The 19851-nt window shown below is 42.6% G+C and overlaps 1 long non-coding RNA gene across 4 annotated transcripts in view; it reads left to right on the top strand.

Moving 5' to 3' along the window:
* The window catches only part of LOC117367484, a 101412-nt gene that overhangs the window by 32811 nt on the left and 48750 nt on the right, over window positions 1–19851 (top strand). For 3 of the 4 annotated variants that reach the window (XR_004540771.1, XR_004540770.1, XR_004540772.1), the window contains exon 2: window positions 211–434. The exons of the other annotated variant lie outside the window; for it this stretch is intronic. This is a non-coding gene — a long non-coding RNA (uncharacterized LOC117367484). The remainder of the gene's footprint in view (window positions 1–210; window positions 435–19851) is intronic. 4 annotated transcript variants of the gene reach the window in all.

Raw genomic sequence — 19851 nt, 5'->3', positions numbered from 1 at the left:
ATTTAGAACCTTTCCACGGTGCCAGGTCAAATCAAGCTTTGACGAGGTGCTGAGTAGATCTGAAATTTAAAAGTACAATTTAGCTGTGATTATTTTTCTGATAACAGTTTTTAAGGCGCGATTCTAGATGTCGCAGTTGGCTTGCCAGCAAATTGCAATTATGAGAAAATCAACTCTTTTTTTTTTTTTTTTTATTTAATTTCATTTCAGATACATTGAACCCTGACTCTTAAGAGCTATAGTCAATACGGGGACACCACGTGCAAGAGAAGAAATGTTACAGCTAGACCTGGTTTAAATGGTATAGACATAAGCATAAAGACGTTTCTCAGATCTTGCGCTGTCTATTTCCATGGTAAAAATTCCCACTCGCAAAACTCCTGATTAGAAAAAGGTCTAGTTACCCATGAGACCCTTTTATTCCAATGAGTTAGGTGGGTGCTAATGCATGCTTAATACAGCTAAAAATGGAGTACCACAGAATAGATTCAAGCATCCTGTGGTAACTCTGGAGTGTGCATGAGGGGGTGCTGAAAGGTTCTCAGCCCAACCAACCAGCTTTCTAAAATCTGAGCGTTATTATGCCACTGCAGCTGAAAAGAGTGCTATCTTATTTCCTTAAGTGCCAATTTGCAGAAACAAAATTCTCTGTTTATGACATTGTTTCAGATCATTGATTGAACCATATCCATGTCATTCTCTTCTTGGTCGGGCTGAGAACCTTTCAGCACCCCCTGATAGTATAAATAGTTTCAGTCTCTGGTAACCAGAACTGATACTGTGATGTCATAATGCCTCATTCCACCAATAAGAGCCAACCTAGTCAGTGATGTCACAATGGCTTGTTTGTCCTATGCTCGGCTCACTTTTATTGCATATCAGGGATTTAATGGACGTCAGGGTGTTTTCTGTGCAGCAGCCGCTTTGTAAAAGGAGGGGGGGGCAAGTTAGGCACCTAGATCGGCTAGACATGCCAATCTAGGTACCTAACTTCAGGTGTCATTTTTAGAATTTGGGTCTAAAAGCCTAATTCTATAAATTATGTCATGTCAATAGTTTCTTAATGTATCACTTAGGGACTGATTCTACAAATGGTGCTTCAAGTTAGGTGGTGGTACGTGTCGCGCCGCCACCTAATTTAAGTGACCAAACCTCTTAAAAGCTCTGAAAACAAAAAATCTAGCTGCCTGCCAGCACCACCTTCACCAGCCACTTCCTGTTCCTGCCTAGGCGGGCAGCTGCTGAATGAAGGCCGATGGCAGAAGTCTCATCTGGTAGACACTGAATCGTGGCTGCCGGAACATTTAAAATGGGGGGAGGGCAGGTGTGGGGAAGTCCGGAGCTGATGACAAGGTCATGCTGCAAGGTCTCGCTGGGGAGGGGGGGGGGGAAAGAAGGACAGATGCTGCACAGGCTGGAGGGGAGGGAGACAGGGAAGAACAGATGTTGCACGGGCTGGGGGATTGGAAAGGACAGATGCTGCATAGATGGGGTGTTGGGAAGGGAGGGAAAGAGAGATGCTGCCAGTGGGGGAGGGAAGAGAAAAAGAAAATTTCTGTACATAGGTGCATAAAGTGGGAGGGAAAGAGAGATGGTATACATGGAGGAAGGAAGAAGAGAGAGAATTGTTGGACATGATAGTGGTGGAGAAGAAGGAAAGAAAAATATTACATTGGGAGGGAGGCAGATGACTCAAAGAAGGGAGAGATGTCAAACCACTGGAAGGGAAAGAGAGATGCCAGATCAGAGAAAGGAAGAAGAGAAGAAAGAGATACCAGACTGTGGGAAGGAGAGGAGAGAGATGTTAGACCATTGGAAGAGGGAGGGAAGGAGAGAGAGATGCCAGACCATATGAGAGGGTAAGGGGGAAGACAGATGTCAGACCACTGGAGAGAGAGGGAGGAGATGGTACACAGCAATGGGTGTGGCAGGGAAGATAGAGCGAAGAAATGCTTATTATGGGATAGATAGGGGAGAAGAAAGAGAGACGATGGTACCCATGGATAGATGGGAAGGGAAGACATGGAAAAGTAGATTTTGAGAAGAAAGCAGAAAAATGTAAGAAAGTTGAATATTATAAATTAATGCCAAAGATGAACATAGGGCAGAAAGTGAAAAAGGAGAGAAAAACAGCAAATAGATAAGAAGGCCATGGAAACACAAGAACACAGACAGAAAAAAGTGCAACCAGAGATTGGGAAAAGATGATTAGATCACTAGACAACAAAGGTAGGGAATATGATTTTATTTTCAATTTACTGATTGAAATGTGTCAGTTTTGAGAATTTATATTTGCTGTCTATATTTTGCCCTGTTCAGGAAGAAATGATTTTCTTTCTATTTCTCAGGTGTTATAATGCATGTAGAGTCTGACATCTTAGGGTTTTGTTTGTGTATATTAGTACTTTTAGTTTGTGGTCCTGTGTTTGCATAGGGGTTATTATCTGTGTTCTGCATGTGTCACCGAGGCCAGGTGTTCTGGTAGGAATGAATGTTGAGAAGCATACAGTGTGCTTTGCATAGATTAATGTTGTGTTTAACCATTATGTGTTGTTAATAAGATTATATTGTGTGTATATATGAAAAATGAATGGAAATTAAATGGTATTACAATTAATACTATCATTATTATGGGCGTAGGTTCAGGGGAAGAGCTTGGGTGGAGTCTGGGCGGAGCATTTGCCCCCCCCCCCCAACAAAAAAGCATTCTGCTGCCTATGCGTAGGATGATTGATTTTGTATAAAGGTATACATATAAGTAGAGTGATTGATTATGGTATAAATGTGCCTGTATTGAAAGCCATCTCAGAAATCACTAACTCCGTATTGTAACACCTTTACAGAAGCTCATATATTGTAACACATTTACAGAAACTCACGTAAACTGCTCTGAATTGATTCCCCCCAGTCATTAGTAGCGATATAGAAGCTTTCAAACATAAACACCTATTTGTAGACAAATTCTGGAGAAGAAATATTGGATGGAAGGGATAGGAGATGTTTAAGGTCAGGTTTAATGCAAATATAAATATGAGAGTGACAATATGCTGTTACAAGTCCCCTATAGCATATAAATTGGTGGAGGGCAGGGAGCAGCTGAAGACTTACATTAATTGTCTCCCCAATACAATTGAGTATCCAAAGATAAGGGTAGTATAATATGCATCTGGGTAATTATTGATGCAGATACATGGTTAGAATGGCAACATGACCAGAGACACTGCTTTCAGTTAGGTGCCTAGTTGGGTTGTGTGGTCTAGAACAGTGGTTCCCATCCCTGTCCTGGAGGACCACCAGCCAGTCAGGTTTTCGGGATAGCCCTAATGAATATGAATGAAAGGAGATTTGCATGTAATAAATAGGAGTGCTGATTTGCTCCATGCATATTCATTAGGGCTATCCCGAAACCCCAAATGGCTAGTGGACTCCAGGACAGGGATAGGGACTAGAGAATGACACAGTGACAAAATTCATCACCGTTCCCGTTCCCGCGGATAACCGCGGGAAACCATCTTCATGTCATTCTTTAAGGAGAGAGGGAAGAATCAGAGTATGAATGGCCACAACCACTGACCCGCAAGCTTTGCTTTGAAGAATGCTGGTGTAGAAGGACTGAGGTTGAAACAGACACTACAGAATGACAGTCTCTGGTATCCAGAGCAGATATTGTGATGTCATAATGCCTCATTCCACCAGTGCCTATGAGCCAATCACATCAGTGATGTCACAATGGCTTCATTATCCTTAGCTCACATAAGAATCAGAGTATGAATGGCCACAACCACTGACCCGCAAGCTTTGCTTTGAAGAATGCTGGTGTAGAAGGACCGAGGTTGAAATAGACACTAGAAAATGACATGGGATTATTTCCCACGGTTATCCGCGGGGACGGGAACGGTGATGAATTTTGTCACCCTATCATTCTCTAATGGGGACCACTGTTCTAGAAGATAAAGGCTTCTAAAAAGTGGTTTGTTTCAATTTAGCTTGTTAATAGCATTGAGGGGGAAAAAATAAAGCTGCCGTCATGATTTTCCAGAGACTTAAGTAATGAGCTGATGCCAGGAAAACGGGGAAAGAACGATGCACGGGTTAAGGCAGCAATAGGCCATCCACATTCCTGAGTTCTCTCGACTGATCAGTGCCTAATCAACCTGCAGCCCAAAGGTTTATGATAGGCTTGATTTATAGAAGTTTACCGCCATCACAGAATCTATAAAACAGCTGAAATGCAGCTGGAATAATAGAGTGGAATCCCTCATACCCATTATACTGTGTAAGTGAGGTGACTCTCCGGTGGCTTACATTATCGATCATTAACTTTACTGCATATTTAGCATAATTAGACAGAAGAAGGGCAATGCAAATATTCCCAGAACTGATTCAATTATTCCTGAAAAGTCTCAACACATTTGCTGTTTTGAGAATAAATATTAGAGACAGCTTTTTTTTTTTTTAACTTTATTTAGTTTTTAATGCCAACAAAAAGTGCAATACAATTTATATACAAATAATGATAATTAACCAAGCACTTATAATCAATCAGTATCTATACAAAAGATAAAAATTCCCTCCCCCATCCATCATTACTATTTAATATCTTCGTAAATGATCTAGAAACAGGGACGAAGTGCGAGATAATAAAATTTGCGGACGACACTAAACTATTTAATGGAGCTCGGACTACAGAGGAATGTGAAGAATTGCAAAGGGACTTGAACAAACTAGAAGATTGGGCGACGAGATGGCAGATGAAGTTCAACGTTGAGAAATGTAAGGTATTACATGTGGGGAGCAGAAACTCGAGGTACAACTATACAATGGGAGGGATATTATTGAATAAGAGTACCCAGGAAAGGGACTTGGGGGTATTGGTGGACATGACAATGAAGCCGACGGCACAGTGTGCAGCGGCCGCTAAGAGAGCGAATAGAATGCTTGGTTTAATCAAAAAGGGTATTACAGCTAGAACGAAAGAGGTTATCCTGCCGTTGTATCGGGCAATGGTGCGCCCGCATTTGGAGTACTGCGTCCAATATTGGTCGCCGTACCTTAGGAAGGATATGGTGTTAGTCGAGAGGGTTCAGAGGAGAGCGACGCGTCTGATAAAAGGTATGGAAAACCTGTCATATGCTGAGAGATTGGAGAAGCTGGGTCTCTTTTCCCTGGAGAAGAGGAGACTTAGAGGGGATATGATAAGAGACTTATAAGATCATGAAGGGCATAGAGAGAGTAGAGAGGGACAGATTCTTCAAACTTTCGAATAATAAAAGAACAAGAGGGCACTCGGAAAAGTTGATAGGAGACAGATTCAAAACAAATACTAGGAAGTTCTTTTTTACCCAACGTGTGATGGACACCTGGAATGCGCTTCCAGAGGACGTGATTGGGCAGAGTACGGTACTGGGGTTCAAGAAAGGATTAGACAAATTCCTACTGGAAAAGAGGATAGAGGGGTATAGATAGAAGATTACTGCACAGGTCCTGGACCTGCTGGGCCACCGCGTGAGCGGACTGCTGGGCACGATGGACCTCAGGTCTGACCCAGCGGAGGCATTTCTTATGTTCTTATGTTCTTATGTTACCAGAACAAAAGATATTACAAAAACCATAGCAAATCTAAAAAAGACGTCAATGGACCCCAAACTAATTTGAATATCTTATTATGCCCCAGCATGTCAGCATTCATTTTCTCATATTTATAAGTTAAACATAAGTTCGCCCACCAAAAAGGAAAACTAAGGTGATCCCAATTCTTCCAATTGTGAGTAATCATTTGCATGGCTATCCCGGTCATAATAAGGAAAAGCTGGCATTTATAGCGGTCCATGGGGGGGCTTAATAGGCAATAACGTTCCGCAAATAACTATCTTGTACGGCAGTGGAATTGATGCCTCCAGTATGGTATTAATCTGTCCCCATATTGACTTCCAAAAGGTAAGTATCAAAGGACAATAGAACAGCAGATGATCCAATGTCCCTACATTGAGATGACAGTGCCAGCATCTATTAGATTTAGAACTACCTAATTTTTGTAAACAAACAGGGGACAGCTTTTCTTTATAATCTCACACAAGATATTGAGGGGTAGATGGTCAGATGACAGTGGTAGAAACATCGAAACATAATACAGTGAAGGCAGTTAAAGACCCTATGGCCTATGTAGTCTGCCCATCCATACCGTCTGCTATCCCTTCTTCTCCCTGAGAGATCCAACGTACTTAAGACCATAAGAATAGCCTTTCTGGATCAGAACAATGGTCCATCTATCCCAGTATCCCGTCTTCACGGAGGCCAATCCAAGTCACAAGTACAGGTCCTCGTCGACTTACGACCTCAATTGGTTCCAACTGACAGGTCGCAAGTTGATCTGGACGTAATTCGGCCTATATTAATACAGGATGTATATCCCGCATAAAAATAAGGTGATACCCTCTTTTTATCAAACTAACTTAGTATTGTGCTGGATTGGTGGAGTTAAATAAATAATTTATAAAACTAACTAAACTAACTCTTTTTTACCCCTCCCTGCGTACCTTTTCCCCGGTGGTCCAGCGGTGTATCCTGCACTGAGCCCTTCCTGCCGATGTCAGCGGTCAGAAGCCAGCAGCACCCCCGGGCCGGAACATACAGGAGCAAGCTTTTGGAGCACCTGCCCGGCCCTAAGCAGCTTTCTGAATGGCTGCCGTGAGAACCAAAAATCCCGTGAGAACTGGCGGCAGAGTTTCAGTGAGTGGCGCAGGGCGGGGGCGGGAGTTCCCATAGCTCACTCCTGCGCGTGCCAGCCCAGGTGTGCTGCTGGCTTCTGACCGCTGACATCGGCAGGAGGGGTTCAGTGTGGGATACACCGCTGGACCACCAGGGAAAAGGTACACGGGGAGGGGTAAAAAATAGTTAGTATGGGCTGGGATGGGAGATGGGGGAAATGCGTCGTAAAGTCGAACCGTCGTAAGTTGCATAGGTCGACAAGGACCTGTACCTGGCAAAAACCCAAATAGTAGCAGCATTCCATGCCACTGATCCAGGGCAAGCCGTGGTATCTCCCAATGTCTGCCTCAACAGCAGTTTATTGACTTTTCCTCCAGGAACTTGTCCAAACCTTTTTTTTAAACCAGCTACATTAACCGCTCTTACCACATTCCCTGGCAACGCATTCCAGAGCTTAACTATTCTCTGATAATAGTTTTTGAGGCTTTTTCTCCACCTGATTTGGATCTTAATGTTAGATCTTGGTGAGTGACATTTTTGAATTTTTTATTTCAACATCTCTATCATACCTCGCCTCTCGCACCTTTTCTCCCAAGTATATAAACTGAGATCTTTAAGTGTATCCCCATGCGCCTTATGAGGAAGACCACCAACCATTTTAGTAGCCTTCCTCTGGACCAACTCTATCTTGTTTATATCTTTTTAAAAGTGCAGTCTCCAGAATTGTACACAATATTCTACATGAGGTCTCACCAAAGTCTTATATAGAGACATCGATGTCTCTTTTTTCCTACTGGCAATTTCTCTTCCTGTACGCCCAAACATTCTTTTCTAGCTTAAGATCTTAAGCTATTAAGCTTTTATTTTGCAAAATCCTAATCACTTTCAGTTTTGTCTTTAAACTCTGAGACACACAGTCTAATTAAAATTATGATTCTCCATAGGAAAATAACACTTAAATAAAACACCATTTTTTGTTAGACATCCACGAGCTTGCCAATGCTTATCAAACGACTGCATGGGAGTATCTTTGCATTCCTCAGTTTGGCAAGTCGCCCGTGCCTTTTCAATGCTGGTGAGACGCAAAATGATTGAAAATAATCACCATCTGTCCGAGAAAGAAAGGAGCAACCATCGAGAAGAAACATCTTTTGGTTTGTTGTGGAAGCAGTCCTGTAGTTGAGTTCCCTTAACAGTATTTGATTAGTCAGACCAAAGCTACAATTGGTTTCAATCATAACGTTTTCCATCATAGCTTGACTGGAACCTCGCCGTTTTTGTGTACCCAGATTGGGTTTTAAGAAACTATTGAAAACCTATTTGTTTGTCGACGCATTTATGTAATGGGGTGTCAGGACAAAGGCGTGCGCAGATAATTGAGCGCAGTGCAGAGGTGCACACCGCAGAAAATTACAGTTTTTACGGCTCCGACGGGGGAGGCGTGGGGGGAACCCCCCCCCCACTTTACTTAATAGAGATTGCGCCGCATTGTGGGGGCATTGTGGGGGGTGGGGGGGTTGTAATCCCCCACATTTTACTGAAAACTTCACTTTTTCCTTGTTTTTAGGAAAAAAGTTAAGTTTACAGTAAAATGTGGAGGGTTACAACCCCCCAAACCCTCCACAACGCCGGCGCTATCTCTATTAAGTAAACTGGAGGGGCTCCCCAACAAAACCCCCCGTCGGAGCCCCTAAAAGCTCTAATTTTCTTCGGCGCGCGCCTCCGTTTTGCGCTCAGTTGTCGGCGCGCGCCTTTGTCTTTCGCCGAGTTGTCTATGAACCATGTAATGGAGTGTGAATGTGATCAAGACGTGAATCTTTGTACATGGTCAAGGATCTGATTTATGTTTACAAGTTTATTTAAAACTTGATAAATCGCCTAAACAAAATTTCTAGGCGGTTTACAGTTAAAATAGCAGAATGCTTCACAATAACCAACACATTTAAGAACAAAATTGACATTTTGACTTATTAGAACAAGAGGATAGGAAGGGAGAACTACAAAATTGTATAGAAAAGAAAAAATAGGGTAAAAACAGAAGGTAGGGTAAGGAAAGAGAGGAACAAAAAATATGTAGGATTTGTTTTATTAACAACTAGCTGATGCCCTGGCGTTGCACGGGTATTTAATTATAGCAATAACACTGTAAATGGATTCAAATAAAGATACTTTATAGTGGTGAATGAAATTATTTTTTTACAGCTTTATAAAAAGTACAATATTCAAATTATAATGTGAAATATTTCACAAAATGAATACAATACAACTAACGCAAAACGTGATTATAAACAACATTTTTAGTTTCACCTCCAGGAGCAAGAACATATAAATTCTTGGGTGAACCCACCCTTGAGCAAGCAACATAGAGTTGTCCATGGGAAAAACAGGGGGATCTTAAATCCACTCCACAGTATGTAATAGTCTGTCCCTGTGATTTGTTGATTGTGATAGAGAATGCAAGTCTCACTGGAATTTGCAATCTCTTAAACTGAAAAGGAAGATGTGTTGCAAGTTTCGTTCAAATCGGGCAAGCCGTTTTTGCGTTGGCAGCTTTGTACAATTTTTCCATTGACATGAATGGGTGAAATCTGATTTTCTGTTTGTAGCTCCGCCCACGTGTGCAGGTGGGCCGCGAGACCCCCAGAACATATCACCCCAGGTAGTGAGGGATCAGCATACCAAGTTTCGTTCAAATTGGTCAAGCCGTTTTTGCGTGATCGCGGCACATACACACACACATACATACCTCCGATTTTATATATATATATATAGATTATGTTGTATTGTCAAATTTTGTGTATGTTACTTTTGTAAACCGTATAGGTCATATGCAGTATATACATTTTTTTAAAATAAATAAATCAGTCATATACTAAGCTAGTAGATGATGGCAGATAAGGACCTGAATGGTCCATCCAGTCTGCCTATTGACTGCCTTTATGAAGAGATTCAACTAATGAAGTGTACAGCAGGTACATCTTAACATAAAACGTACAATTTTGTTAACAGAATAGCAATAGTAAAATGACCAAATATAAACCAATAGACCAAATATACGTTAAGTTCAATAACCCCCTTCTTTACGAGCGCATAGCGGTAACTGCTCTGATGCTCATAGGAATTCTATGAGCGTTGGAGCAGTTACCGCCGCTACCGGCGCTAAAACCCACGCTACGCGTTCGTAAAAGAGGAGGTAAACGAGGTACACTTGAAAACAGCAGATTGAAACCTAATACTATGACTAACCTGAAACAGCATCAAAAATATACACATTTAAAATAACAGAAGTATAATACAATGTCAGCGCAGTACTAATGGAACACTTACCCCCTCTTTTACTAAGGGCTCCTTTTATACCGCGCGTTCAACCGCCTGCCGCGCTAGTCGCTAACGCCTCCATTGACGAGGTGTTAGTTTTTGGGTGTGCCGCGGGGGTTAGCGCGTGATGAAATGTCCGACGCGCTAACCCCCGTAGCGCACCTTGATAAAAGGAGCCCTAAGGTGCACTATGCTTTTTAGCTCGCGTTAAATATTAGTTTAACTTCCTTGAATGGTGGAACCATCTCCGTTTTATTTGGAAATATGAGGAAATAATAGCGATTAAGCAAAATACTACAGTATTCCCCCAAAATTTGCGGGGGTTACATTCCTGGAGCACCCGCAAATTTAACCCCCCCCACACACACACACAAATGCTGTACTCTATTGGATGAGGGGATCGGAGGCGGGAGAGGGCTGCAGAACAGTTCTGGGGAGTTGGCATTTCTCACTTCTTCATCCTGCTAAGCACAGGAAACCGAGCCGGAAAGAATTTTGGCATGCTTTTCGGTCTGTCATCGGCTATTAGTCTGTGTCTCCTGTCAGCCCCGGGACTTTCTCTGGAGTCATTCTAATTTAAAAACACATACGAAAAAACCCCGCGAATGACTGAGTCGGAAGTCGGAACCGCGAATTCCTGGAAGAATACTGTATTGCTAATTTTACTAGAACGTGGACCCCTCTAGATGAGTTCTGTAAGGACTTCAATGATAATCTTAATTGACCCTATTATGCTTTGAGAGTATACAGCATATTCTATTGTAATATTATATTATTGATATGCTTTATGTACATTTCTGCAATGTAGTACTGTAATTCTGTTATGTTTATCTATACATTTCCATATTTTAAAAATTTAATAAAATATTATTAAAAAACAAACAAAAAAAAAAACCCTTTACCATTAACTGAGCATACAAAGATTATAGTGTAGGGCAGGGCTTGCGAGCTACTTTTAAAATGACCAAGTCAAAATGATCTACCAACAATAAAATTAAAAAAAACCACAAAGCACACTGTACACAAAGAAAATGCTAATTATCATTTGTATTCGGGGTTTTTATCAGAGGTCAAGGCAGTTGACTTTAAAATATGTAATGTCACCTCAGTAACAACTATACAAAAATAGACAAATATACCCCTCTCCTATTAAACCATGATAGCGGTTTTCAGCACAGGGAGCTGCGCTGAATGCCCGGCGCTGCTCCCGACGCTCATAGGCTCCCTGCGCTAAAAACTGCTATCGTGGTTTAGTAAAAGGGGGCCATAATGCAAAATATAGACAGCAGATATAAATTCGGACACATTTAGATCATTAAATTTAAAATAAAATCATTTTTCCTACCTTTGCTGTCCGGTGATTTCATGAGTCTCTGGTTGCACTTCCTTCTTCTGACTGTCAATCCAATATTTCTTTCTTTCTGCCTCCTGCATGCTTCCTCTCCTCCAGACCTCATTCCATTCCCAAACCAACATCTCTCTCTGTCCCTCCATGAGTCCAACTTTTTCTTCCTCTCTCCCTGCCCCCTTCCCTTTCTTTCTATTTGTCTTTCTTTCTCCCTACCTCCACTTTCTTTTTTTATTTTTATTTTAACAAGTTTTATTGAATTTTCACAATGGCAAATACACCAGACAGCCAAATCCCCACCACAAAACATAAACAGTCATACTGGTACTCTTCAATATAAGGCAATACTATCCAACCCCAAATTTATGCCCCTCCCTGTCTTTCTTTTTCTTTCTCCCTGCCCCCCCCCCCCCCAAGCCACTGCAGCTGATTTCTCCCTGCTTCCCCGACAGGCCTGGTACGTACAAGCGCCGGGCCCACAGCCTCCCCCCCACCCAATGTCAATTCTGACGTCAGAGAAGAAGTTCCGGGCGAGCCAGGCAGCGATTGGCTGGCCCAGAACTTCATCTCCGATGTCAGAATTGATTTCGGGTGGGGGTGGGGGGAGAGGGGGAAGGCTGTGGGCCCAGCGCTGTACACGCTTGGCCTAGCATTGGAGAAGCAGGAAGAACAGAATGCAAAGGCAACGCGAGTCTAGAATGGAGCCCTGGATGGGCTCCGCGATTGACTCACATTGTCTTTGCGATCTACTGGTCAATCGTGATCGATCTTTTGGGCACTCCTGGTGTTAGGATATGTTTATAAACTACCACTTACAAAAATCAAGCTTCCTATAAAGGCTGAGTGTCATACAGTGGTGTAGCGAGGGTGGAGGCACCCAGGTCAGTGGCACCCCTTCCCCACCCTCTTTTCCAACCCCACCCGCTGCTTTCCCGCACCTCCTGCAGCAAACGCACCCCTTTCCTACCTCATTAACGTTCTCAGTCCGAGCAGCAACCCCAACCTGATGCTCACGCCAGCATCGACTCTAACTCCAATGTCACTTCCTAGGTGTGGGATCAGGAAGTGATGTCAAAGGAAGAGCTGACGCTGGCACGAGCAGGTTGGGGTTGCTGCTTGCGCCATGAACGTCAAAGGGCTATGATGGAAGGGAAGGAGCACATGCGTGCAGTAGTGGGGGGGGGGGGGGGGGGTCAGGGAAGGAATGAAGGGGGTGAAGAGCAGGATGGGTGTTGGTGCCCCCACAAAGACGGCACCTGGGGCGGATCGTCCTGCTGTCATACCAGAGGCCATGGAGGTTAAAGTCACTTGTCCAAGGTCACAGAGAGCATTGATGGGAGAAGCTGGATTTGAATACTGACTGCAGGGCTTATCATTCTGTTTTTTTATTTCGTTTATTAGATTCTTGATATACAGTGTTCCCCCGGTTGTTCGCGGTCGGCAGTTCACGGTCCCGGTCATTCGTGGTATTTTCTGACTGCGCACCGCCGACAAGGAGAGGGCAGCGGGAGAGGCAAGAGAGAGCAGCCGGAGCGCCGCGAGTGCAGGAAATCACTCGCGGTACGCTCCGACCGCCTCTTCCTGCACTAAGTCGGGCCTTATCCAATCAGGAGCTCCTGATTGGATAAGGCCCGACTTAGTGCAGGAAGAGGCGATCGGAGCATACCGCGAGTGAATTCCTGCACTCGCGGCACTCCGGCTGCTCTCCTGCTGCCCTCTCCCGCTGCTCTCTTCAGGCTCCCCCATATTTTTGAGATTCTCAGGGGGTTCCTGGAACGGAATCCCGCGAATATCGGGGGAGTACTGTACTGCTTTTCTGTGTTAGAACCGAAGCTATTTACATACTTTCCTGTCCCTAAAGGGATCATAATCTAATTTGATTCCCGCGGCGATGGAGGATTAAGGGATTTGCCCAGTATCACAAGATGCTGCAGGTGGGAATTGAACCTGGTTTCACCTGGTTCTCAGCCCACTCCACTAACCATTAGACTAGGGGTTCCCAACCCTGTCCCAGAGGACCTCCCAGGCCAATCAGGTTTTCAGGATAGCCCTAATGAATATGCATGGAGCAGATTTGCATGCCTGTCACTTCCATTATATGCAAATCTCTGCCATGCATATTCATTAGGGCTAGCCTGAAAACCTGATTGGTCTGGGAGGTCCTCCGGGAGAGGGTTGGGACAGGGTTGCATTAGACTATTCTTCCCGCAATAAGCTGTTTTAAGACGTTGGCGTGGAATTTTCAAATGAAAATAAAGAAACTACAGTGGTTTCATACATGTTATGGGGTCCTATAATTTGTAATTCTGCACCACAAGGCTGTTTCCAAACTCTAGTAGACTATTCCGCTTCAGTGCTTTCATTTATTCACATTCATCAAAGTAAAATATGACACAGCAATTGGAAAAGTATGAACTGATGCGAAGTAAAATAAATAATACGCTGTTCTAATAAGCATATGATATATGTCAGGCTCTTAAAAACATTGTTTATTCTGAAAGCAGAACAAAAAGTTTTGAGTTTCACATAGAACTGTTGCAATGGGTATAACTCTTCCCCAAAGGTATCTTTCTCTAAAGTAGCTTTGCTACCATTATGTCAGCTGCTTTGATATAGTGCAACATATTTCATGGCCAAGAAGTATAACACCCAAGTCAACACTTTAGATGATACCAAGACTGCAGGAGACATAGCAAAGTATGCACAGTGGAATTTGATTTAGCATCACCTACATGTTTGGACTGCCCTTCGGACATACCTTACAATATACCAATATACTTTGTCTCATGAGTATATGGATTGTGAGTACCACTTGGCCATAAACAGCAGGGCTCAGTGGCTCAACTGGTCTGTGTTGATGAAAATACAGTAAAATGTTTATATACTCCTGCCTGGTGGTACGTTCCTCCCAGGGGTGGTCTGTGTATCCAAAACTCACTTTAGTGCCATTATGTATCGGCTGCCCTGGTACAGTAAAACACGTCTCAAGGAGAGGCGAATATTTATTTCAAATCCCCGATAAAAGAGTACAGATGCTATCGCTCCCATGAAAACTTACAAGCAATGTAAACAACCTATCAGCGTTTTCTCTTTTGCCACATTACTTGCCCTGCTGGGGCTATGAGGGGATGCTGGAAAGTTCTCAGCCCAACCAACCAGCTACCTTAATTCTGAGCGTTATTTTGCCACTGTAGCTGAAAAGAGTTATTTTTGTTAAGTGCCAATTTGCAGAAACAAAATTCTATGTTTTTTTGACACACAGTTTCAAACCATTGATTGAACCATATCCATGTCATTATCTTGGTTGGGCTGAGAACTTATCAGCACCCCCTTGAAGCAACATTCCAGAGCTGAGATTGTGATGTCATAATGCCTTATTCCACCAGTGTCTAAGAGCCAGCCTCAGCAGTGATGTCACAATGGCTTGACACTTTTATTACATGCAAGGGGGTGCTGAAAAGTTCAAAGCCCCACCAAGAGCGTTATTTTGCCACTGTAGCTGAAAAGTGTTATCTTATTTTGTTAAGTGCCAATTTGCAGAAACAAAATTCTATGTTTTGACATTGTTTCCGATCATTGGTTGAACCATATCCATGTCATTCTGTTTCTTGGTTGAGCTGAGAACTTTTCATCACCCCCTCGTAGCAACATTCCAGAACTGATTGTGATGTCATAATGCCTCATTCCGCCAGTGTCTAAGAGCCAGCCTCAGCAGTGATGTTACAATGGCTTGATTATCCTATACTTGGCTCACTTTTATTACATGGAAGGGGGTGCTGAAAGGTTCTCAGCCTAACCAACCAGCTACCTTAATTCTGAGCCTTATTTTGTCACTGTAGCTGAAAAGAGTGTTATTGCTTCAGATTGAACCATATCCACATTATTCTCCTCTTGGTTGGGCTGAGCACCCTCCTTATATACCTTTGTCTAGGACACTAAGACAAACTGTCCCAAAATATCAGAATTATTTTGCGTGACTCAGTGTCTATGTGGAAATCTCAGTTGGGTTATATCATTTATAGACTCCTGACACGGTTGTTGGCTCCACAACATTTTCTTCTTGGTTGGGCTGAGAACTCTTCAGTGGTCTCTCATATGTTTACGCATGGATTTTCTAGTGTTTTAAAAATATGTTCCTAATAAAAATTGCCTCACCATAAGAGTCAGCACCCAATAAAAAGATCTAGGTGTCATCTTCTGCCCAGTGTGCAATGGTGGCCAAAAAGAGCAAACAGAATGTCAAAAATTAGGAAAAGGATGGAAAATAAGACAAACAATATTATAATGCTTCTGTATCACTCCATGGTGCAACCTCGCCTTGAGTATTGCTTACAATTCTGGTCACCATGCCTCAAAAAGACAGAGCAGAATTAGAAAAGGTTGTAAGGGTGACCAAAATGATGTCTGGAACTTCTCTCACATGAGGAAAAGGCTAAATAAATTGGGGGTTCTTCAGCTTGAAAAAGATACGTCTGGGTCCACCCTGGTGATAACATGCATGAGCGAGATGGATAAGATGTTAATAATGAAACTTTATTTTAAAAACAGGTTAATGAAATTTTGTGGGGATTTAGTTAGGATTTTTCCGGATGTCTCTAGAACCACTCAATTGAGAAGGAAAGAATTTCTGAAATTGAAGAATAGAGTTTTGGCCCTAGAGGCATCTTTTTACCTGAAATTTCCCTGTAAATGTTTGGTTAAGTTACAAGATATTGAGTATGCCTTTTGGGATCCTATATAACTACAACAATTTTTAGTTGCGAGAGAACAGAAATGAGTTTGTTTCATCTAGCTGAGAATATGAGGAGAATTAATTTAAAATAATATCCCATTTAGTAAGGAATGATTCAAGGTTCTTTAGTGCGAACCGAAAATTATTGTCCTTTAGTTTTCTTGAATATTATTTGATTAGAAATAGTAATATGTTCTCCCCATTAATGTGGGCTTAAAAGGAATTATGTATGTATGATTGATTATGTATTGTTTTGTGTGATTTTTCCTTTTTTCTTTTGAAATTATTGGATATTGTAATGTATTCAAAATTATAAATAAAAGAAAAAGATACGTCTGAGGTGGGATATGATTGAGAGCTACAAAATCCTGAATGATGTAGAATGGATAAAAGTGAATTGATTTTTTTTTTTTTTTAACTCTTAAAAAGTACAAAAAATAGAGGTCACTCAATGAAGTTTCATGAAAATATTTTTAAAACAAAGAGGAGGAAATATTTTTTGTTCCAATTAATTAAGAGTTAAGCTCTGAAACTCTTTGCCAGAATATGAGGTTACGGTGGTTAGCATATCTAGGTTTAAAAATGGTTTGGACAAGATCATAAAGGAAAAGTCCATATTCTGCTATTGAGATAGAGATAGGGGAAGCCACCAATTGCCCTGGAATTGGTATCATGGAATTTTGCTGCTCTTTTGGAATTCTGCCAGGTATTTGTGACCTGGATTGGCCATTGCTGGAAACAGGATACTGGGCTAGATGTAGGGTTACCAGACGTCCTCCTTTTCAAGTTTCAAGTTTATTCAAGTATTTGATTAAACGCTTATTGAAAGATACAAAGCGATTTACAAAATATTTAAAAATAACATAGAGACGAATAATTTTGACAAGTTAGACATACATGACTAATTAACGAGTATACTTGGATTAGCTGGCTCTCTTTTGAGGACGTGTCCGGGGGTCCGTATGGCTTTTCAAACCCAACACTTTGTCCAGGTTTTGAAAAGCTTCCCTTTATGCAGGAGGGCATCTGCGCATGCGCGGATGTGTTGCCTGATGAAAACAGGCAGCGGAGGCGGGGTTTTGGCGGGATTGGAAGTGGGGCTGGGGCAGGCTTGGGGGTGTGATGGGGCAGAACCGGGGCATGATGGGGCGGGGATGGGTGGGACTGGGTGGGCCTAGGGGCGGGTCTAGGGGTCTGGATTTTCCAGATGGAAAATCTGGTAACCCTAGCTAGATGGAACATCGGGCTGGCACAGTTTGGTTATTTCTATGTTCTTATTGTGTTGACCGCTCTTAGATGAAGCTCATTTTCCGTAGTTGAGTCTCAGGCCCATTCGCAACCGTCCTCCCAAGTTCAGATCCAAAAGTTGAATCTTTCACAAAAATTATCATTCTCCCGGAGAGATGCACAAATCAGATTGAATGACAAACTGAATTGCTTTCAGCCCTGATTGAAAAGCACATTTTTATGCATATTAATCGCTGCCTTCTCCCTTCATCTTCCAAATCACTGCTCTTCAAAAGGTAAAGAAAACGCTGAGGAGAGATGCCATAAAAGCAATGGGGCATATGATACTTCTAAAGGGACCTCGTAAAGATAACAGGACTAAGGCTTGATGGACCTCTGACACTGTTTCTCAGTCATTGATCAAAAGTTCAAAGATAGACACCGAAATGATCCACTCTAAAGCTTGAATTTTATAAAGGTAGTCCCATGTGAAACTCTTTTTCTAAAACACTAAGGCCATCTTTTACTAAGGCGTGCTAACCTATTAGCGCGCGCTAAAAGCTAATGTGTGCGTTACCCCCCTGTTTTACTAAGGTGCACGCTAATCGAATTAGCGTGTGCTAAACGTTACCGTGTCCATAGACTAACATGCACGCATTAGCCTTTAGCATGCGCTAAATCAATTAGCACGCATTAATTGGTTAGCGCACCTTTTAAAGAGGAGGTAAGTCATATTTTATGCCTAATTACTACTGTTTAGGCACAGAAATGGAAGTGCGAGTATTCTATAACTCTACACCTGAATCCTGGGGTTTCTTTTGACCCGCCCATGCCCCTTCCTTGGCCACGCCCTCTTTGGAACTGCCTGCGAGATGAATTGGGCACTCAGGCTATAGAATAGGCACAGTGCTCATTAGCCCTTGTTAAGACCAAATTATTGATATTACTGTAGAACCTGCAATTTATGTCCAAAATAGTGTGCCAAACTTTGAGTGATCTGTGCAGATGCGGGGAGTTAATAAACATAGAAACATAGAATAAGACGGCAGAAGAGGGCCGGCAGCCCAACAAGTCTGCCCACTCGAGAACCCTCCCTCCCTGGTATACCCATCCTTTATGCATAACTCTGTAGCACCCCCACCTGTTTGTCCCGTCGACTTTTGAAGTCGAGCACGCTACTAGCCTCGACCACATGGCATGGAAGTTTATTCCATCGACCAATCACCCGTTCGGTGAAGAAGTATTTCCTGGTGTCACCATGAAATCTTCCCCCCTTAAGTTTTAGCGGATGCCCTCTTGTTGCCGTGGGGCACGTAAGAAAAAATAATTCTTCCTCCACTTCAATGCGACCCGTAATGTATTTGAATGTTTCTATCATGTTCCCTCTTTCTCTGCGCTCCTCGAGAGAATATAGGTGCAGTCTGGTTAGACGTTCTTCATATGATGTCTTTAAGTCCTGAGATCATCCTAGTGGCCGTTCTCTGGATCGAATCCATTCTCTTCACATCTTTTTGATAATGTGGCCTCCAAAACTGGACACAGTACTCCAGGTGAGGTCTCACCATGGATCTGTATAACGGTAGTATGACTTCAGGCTTTCGGCTGATGAAGCTCCTTCTGATGCAACCCAGCATTTGTCTAGCCTTTGCTGAAGCTTTCTCCACCTGATTGACAGCTTTCATATCTTCTCGGATGAGAACTCCCAAGTCCCTTTCTGTAATGGTCCTTGCTAAGCTTTCACCGTTCAAGGTGTATGTTCTGCATGGGTTTCCGCTCCCAAGGTGCTTTACTTTACATTTTTTGGCATTAAAGTTTAGTTTCCAAGTACTAGACCATTGTTCCAACAAAAGCAGGTCCTTCTCCATAGTACTGGGCCCGGTTGCTCTGCCCACAATGTTGCATAGTTTAGCATCATCAGCAAACAATGTAATTTTGCCTTGAAGTCCCTGAGTTAGATCCCTAATAAAGATATTAAATAGAATCGGGCCCAAGACCGAGCCCTGTGGCACTCCACTGGTCACCCTTGATGTTTTTGAGGGGATACCGTTCACCATTACTCTTTGAAGTCTGCCGGTAAGCCAGTCTTGCACCCATACTGTTAGTGTTTTTCCTAGTCCCAATAAGTACTTGTTCAATAACCTACGGTGTAGAACACTATCAAAAGCCTTGTTAAAGTCTAAATACACGATATCCAGGGACTCACCCCATCCAGTTTTTTCAATACCCAGTCAAAGAAGCTTATCAGGTTGAATTGACAAGACCTTCCCTTTGTAAAGCCATGCTGGTGGGGATCCCTTAATCTTTCATCATCTAGAAAGGTGTCCAATCTGTTCTTGATCAACTTCATGAGTTTACTCACTATTGATGTGAGACTCGCCGGTCTATAATTTTCAGCTTCTGACCTGCATCCCCTTTTGTGGAGTGGGATAACATTGGCGGTTTTCCCGTCCTGGGGAATTTTTCCCTCACTCAGGGACAGATTGAAGAGCACAGCTAATGGCTCTGCTAGGACATCCTT

The sequence above is a fragment of the Geotrypetes seraphini genome, chromosome 10, assembly GCF_902459505.1.
Source record: "Geotrypetes seraphini chromosome 10, aGeoSer1.1, whole genome shotgun sequence".
Classification (NCBI taxonomy): domain Eukaryota; kingdom Metazoa; phylum Chordata; class Amphibia; order Gymnophiona; family Dermophiidae; genus Geotrypetes; species Geotrypetes seraphini.
The sequence above is the reverse complement of the archived record's forward strand: the minus strand, read 5'-3'. Positions and strand labels throughout refer to the sequence as shown.